Below are 5,965 nucleotides of genomic sequence, written 5' to 3' on the forward strand. Positions count from 1 at the left end.
GCGACGGACTCCTCCTCGCCACGGCCGCGGGGCTGGGGAAGCCGGGGCCGACCGGGCGTCGCCCCCCCGGCCCTTCTCCTCCTGCACTCACACCGCGGGGCCGGCCGCACGCACGCGGCGCACGCGCGGTCCCCCCCCACGTGCCGGACACCCGGCGGGGCCCGGCGGGACCCTCCCCCGACTCGGCGGGGGGAGGCGCGGGCCGCGGTAGGCAACGAACGGCACACGGCCCCACCGCGGGGCCGGCGCACCCATCCCCCCTCACAGAGGAGAGGTGGGGGGATTCTGCCCACGTGCTCTGGCAGTCGCCACGGCGGCTACACTGCGCACTCAGGAGGGGCAGCGGCCGGGGGCTCCGGTACCCCAGAGGCTCCCTCTCGGATCGCTAGAGAAGGCTTTCTCACCGAGGGCGCGCCGTCCCTCACCCCATCGTCTCTCCTTCGGGCCCACGGAGGCGCTCCACGAGCCGCCGAGCCTCGACTGGGCGGGAGGGGTCTGCGGTACAGGTAAGCGGACGACCACACGGGAGCGTGTGCACGGTCGGGGCCGGAGCACGGCCCGTGCCTCCACGACGAGGCAGCACCTGCCCCCAACGGAAGACGCGAGGGAAACAGGCACGCCTCTCTTCCCGTCTCGACCCCTCCCCCAACGAGAGCCACTCGCGGGACACACACACACACACCACCGCGGTGGGGGACCCGAGGGGGACGCCGGGTTAAGGGAAACGACACCACCGCTCGGCCTCAGGCACCTGAGGGGCGACCTGGAGCGCTCCAGGGGCACCACCGAGGGTTAAACGAGGCACGCTCACCCACCCACGCGGGGCGCGCGGCGCAGCAGCGGGCACAGCCCCCCCCACCGCGGGGAGGGCCGCTCGCGGGACACGCGCCGAGAAGGCGAAGCGAGAGCGTCCGCTGTGTCCGAAGACCGACGGCCTCCCTGACGCCCCGTGGAGGGGGGCGGGCAGGAGACCGAGAGTCAGGGCCGGAGGCCGCACCCACCCTCCCGCCTTCCTCACCCTCCCCGACGGGCAGGGGGAAAGGCAGGCGAGGGGCCCCGTGGACAGACCGAGAAGACCGCACACGTTCACCAGGAACGCCCGTCCCTCGTCCGGCACGGCTTAGGCCCGGCCCGGGAGAGCACGACCACACCACATCGATCCGTTGAGCCGAGGGGGAGGGGGGGAAGGCACGGTGAGGACAGTCGCCGGAGGGGCCCGCTTTAAGCCTCGCCGGCCGCCTCCCCCCGCCACACCTCACCTCGCCTCGCCTCAGGCGACAGCCGCCGACGACGACCCCAGGAGGAGGAGCTGCCTGACACGGGGCACGGAGCCTACAAGAGCGGGCGTCGTCCCGGCCACCACCGGGCGCCCGCGGCGGGGGTCACACAGGGTAGAAGACCCACGGCGCCTCGCCCCGCCGCCCTCGGGTCACCCAGAGACCGGAGGTGGCGCCACGGGTCGGGTCTGCCAGACACGCCACGCGGGAGCCGGCGCACAGGCCCAGGCCGGCGGCCCAGAGGCCCAGAGCCCCGCGTGCGTCCAGAGGCCCAAAGTCCTCGGCGGCAGACGCCGAGAGAGACCGTGTCGGCACTTACCTGGTGGCAGAAAAGGCCCATTTCGGGCGACAAAATGACAGCGCCCGACAGCGGGGCCCACCCACGACTGGCAGAGAGGGACCTTGGCACCTTGGCACCGCCACCTGTCCCCAGCACTACCCCAGAAACACCAGGCCCGGAGCTGTCGGGGGTCATCTGGTCGACTGGGGGGGGGGGAGGGGGGCGAAGGGGGCGCCCGGTGGGCGAGGTGGGGGCGCAGACGCCAAGGGGGAGGGAGCTGGCCGGGGACGCCCTCCCCCTTCGCCCGCACGGGTAGGTGTACCCGTCCGTCCGAGTCTCCGAGCGGGGGTTTGGCTTCGAGTTGCCAGAGAGAAAAACGAAGAGAGACCCGCCGGCGAGGCGCCTCCCACGAGACGAGCGGGCCCCCACGAGGGACCACGCCCGGGGCCCCAGACCGTCCTGTCCGTGGCACCCAGGACGGCTCGAGCCGGTCCCTGACCTCCTGGCCGTGATTCAGGGAGTTGGGGAGGGGTGAGAAAGCAAACCCTCCGGGGTGGCGAACCCTCCTGAAAGGGCGGGAAAGCAAGAACCTCCTGAAGGGAGACGCAAACCCTTCTGAAAAGGCGAACAGCAAATCCTTTGGAGGGCGGGAGCCAACCCTCCTGAAGGAAGAAAGCAAACCCTCCTGAGGGAGGCCCGGGAGGAGGCCAGACCGCCGAGTCCCAGGCGCTCCAGGGAGGGACGACCCTCTCCCTCCCTGCCCACCGCGGCGGCCCGGCCCAGGTAGGGTCCGGCCGGTCCGTCTCCGCGGCCGGAGGGGCACGGGGAGACGCTGGTCGACCCGGTCAGGCCACCCCAGAGCCCGGCTCTGGAGCGCCGCCGCCGCCGCGACGGCCACCCTCCTCAGAAACCTAGAGAACCAATCTCCGGCGACAGCAGGACGTCCCTAGGCCTCGGCGCCACCGCCACTGTCGCCGCCAGCAGAGCTGGTCTCTGAGAGCTGTGCCTCGGGCCCGGCGGCTGAGTCACAACCCTCCTGAAGGTCGCCGAAGCTCCAGAGGGGAGGGACACTATAAAAGCGGCCGCCAGGTGGCTCCTGACAACCGGCTCCAATGTCCCGAGGACGGGTCGCTGTCGCCGGCCGCCCAAACGCCCGAGCTCGGCCCGGAGCCGCCGCCTCCGAGAGACGCGACGCGACGCGACCCCGGCCGCAGAGGAAGGGAGAGGAGCTGGGAAATAGCTCCCCAGGAGGCTGCCACGAAGGAGACGCGCTCCCCCCCCCCACCCACGCGATGCCAGGCTGGTGGGGGGACATTCCACGGAGACGCCGGCGGGCGGCGGGGCTCGGGGCGGGGACGGCCGAGAGAGGGGCACCAGTGACATCCCGGGCTCCCCCGGGCCCCCTCCCCCGAAGGAGGGAGGGAGGGAGGGAGAGAGAGAAGGGAGGGAGGCAGGGAGGGAGGGACCGACCGGCAAAGCGAAACCAGGCAAGCGCTGCTCGGAGAACAAAGCAGGACTTCTCGAAAGCAGACACAGACACAGACACGCAAGCCCAGGAGCAAGAAAGGAAAAGAAGGAGACACTCGGACCCCCAACAAGAGAAAACGAAAGTCAACCTGTGTCGAGACCGTGATCAAGTCCAACGACAACAAACACAAGCATGCGCCGCTGGGTGGGGAAAGTGCACGTGAGGACAGGAGAACATGGATTTCAAAACAACTGGCCACAAACACCGGAAAGGAAAGGCGGCCGGGCGGCCGGGCCGGGCGGTCTGGTCTGGGGTGGGGTGGCAGGGCTGCTGGGGGCGGGGGTCGGTGGCGGGGGGTGGGGGTGGGGGGTGGGGGGTGGAGGAAACGGGAGCACCTAGAAAGAGGAGGAGACTGTCGGCCGTGCTGAGACACGGAAACATCGCACGGCTGGGGACCCGTTCCTCTCGTTTTCCCCGGGGTGTGAAAGAGACTTACTTTGCCTCCCGTCTCCTGGGATTTCATCTCCCCAGCAACAACGGTCAGGCAAGCTGTCGGGTGTGTGTGTGTTGCGGGGGGTTGGGGGGGGTTGGGGAGAAAAAAAGAAGACACCTTTCAAGTGAAAGGAGGGAGCGTGAAGGTCTCTGAACCCTCGGACAGCGGCCTTCCATTTTCCAGACCAGTGACACGTTCTCCCAAGTCGCCCGGTTCCAGAAAACGCTTTTCGGAAACAGAATCCTCGAGGCCCGCGAACTCCTTAGGAATCCTCGGATGAGCTTCCGGGCCAGGCTATACCGTAGGCAGCGCGCTTCCCCTGAAGCCAAAGCCACGGGCTCCAGAGGGCCACGTCCAAGAAGCTGATCTCGTACGGAACCCGGTGTCTTCTTCTCTAGGACACTTCTAGAAGCAGCAAGAGTGCCCGTTTGTGAGAATCGAAGGTGAAGCCGGCACGATGTAAACCCAGCGATGTGTGCGGTCAGAGGCCCATCTAGATTCGAACTCCAGTTCTGGAGGGAGGGGAGCAGTGGGGACAGGAGGGTGGCCTGCGAGTCCGCCGTCCCGTCCCCACTCCTCCTGTGAACATCCGCCCCGCGGAAGGTGTCGAGGAACCTCATGACCTGACCTACGGGGTGAACCGTCGCCAAAGACAAAGAATTCCTCCAGCCAGGCGTTGTCCGCAGCCACGAACCCCTTCCCTCCGTCGCCCGGCCTTTCAGAATGCCACGTGGAACCCTCTCAAGACGAGTGTGGGGCTTGGAGGTATGGGCCCCCGAATTCTCCTCGCCCGGCCCTGCAAGAAACCATTCCGGGCGGGCCTGCCCCACATGAAGACTTTTCGGGCTTTTCGGTGGACCGGGCCTCCCGGGGTGCCCCTGCACCCGGCACCCTGCGACATCCCGAGAGATCCCACGGAGAAACGTCTCCGGCCACTCGCGCGGCATCTGCCTCGCTGGCGAGCGCCCCTCCCAACCTCCCCAGAGATACGTGAGCACGGACGCTTCTTCCCCATCTGGGTCCCCTCACAGGATCTGTGAGTTCCTGCGGTTCCGCACGCCCTCGACTTGGCTGTGGTTCGGGGCTCTGTTCTGTTCCGTGTTTGCTCTCCGGCCCACGTGATCTCTCTGGCTAGGGCACCCAGGAAAAGCGAAAAGAAATCGAGTCCGCGTGAGTACTATTCAGGCATCAAGTGGGGATACCTACCAACGACCTCTAACGTGGATCCACCAAGATGGCGGCCGTGCGGGGTTCAGGAGGATCATTTTGCGCTTTCTGGGGGCGCTATTTGCTCTCAATGATTTCACGTGCCTTTTGGGCATGGCTCACGGAGATGGACGTGAAGCAGCAGGGCAGCCACATCTGGCGTCTCGGCCTAGCTAGGGCGGCTCCACGAGTGACCTCTCGGAACCGGGGCCGAGACCGCCATCCCTCCCCGGGCCCCCCCCCCCCTCGGTGGCTGGGTATGGGGGGGAGGAGGGGGAGGTTTCGGAGGGGAGACGGGAGATCTGGGCTTGTGGTTGGGGGCGCGCGGGGCCACACGTGTCATGTCGTGATATTCCTGTAACGCTCCAACAAGATACATATTATTCTCTCTTCTGCAGATTTCTATCTGTGTCTGAATGGAAATGTATTAGACTCTTGAAATCTGAGCCTTGACGAGGGGTGCGCCCTGTACGTCTCGGGCTACAGGCAGCATACGGAAACTGAAGATATCAGGAATCACGTATAAAGGTTAAAGTCAAAGAAACGGACCTAGTTCAGTGGCAGACTTAGTCTTCCTCGCTGCAGCCTCAAGGTAAATGCTGGGGGTACCCAGTCTATTCTTGGGAAGATACAGTGTTTCTTTTAACTGTTGCCAGCAACGCAGCTTCTCCTCTACCGGAGTTGAAACTGAGATTTAGTTCTTGCAGCTAGTAGTTCTTTTTCAGAACATCTATCAGGAAGGATCTGAATAGCTTGTCATGTCCCTGAAAATATACTAGAGAACATTTGGTTCAGTTCTCGTACCCAGAGACTGGGGAAATTAAGGTGGCACTAGAAATCGCACCTTTTGGTTATATAGTATCTTTCCTGGAAAACAGGCTGCTCTTAAACTCTAATTGTATCAAACAGTAGCAGGGATGAGAAGTGCATGATCCACAAGTTTCAGTAAAGCTGGCTCTCCCGCTCCTTAACATTATATACATTGTTAACAAAAGTGTAGAATTGGACACTTGATGGCAACAAAGAGGCATCCTGTTTGGCGTTTCTTTGGACTGCAGCCGGGAGAGGAGCAGAGCCGACTTGTTCAGTCCCCGGTCCTGCTACTCCTAGGCCTTTCCTCACACTTGATCTTGGACGCTCTGGGGCAGGTTGTGTCTGCAACAAGCACTCGATTTGTCCGGAAGCACTGAATCCTCTGTTCATCGCCTTTGTTCCCAGGACTGTCTCAGGAGGTGACGACG

Source organism: Giraffa tippelskirchi, chromosome 8, assembly GCF_054371585.1.
Source record: "Giraffa tippelskirchi isolate mGirTip1 chromosome 8, T2T-mGirTip1v1.2.pri, whole genome shotgun sequence".
Lineage (NCBI taxonomy): Eukaryota > Metazoa > Chordata > Mammalia > Artiodactyla > Giraffidae > Giraffa > Giraffa tippelskirchi.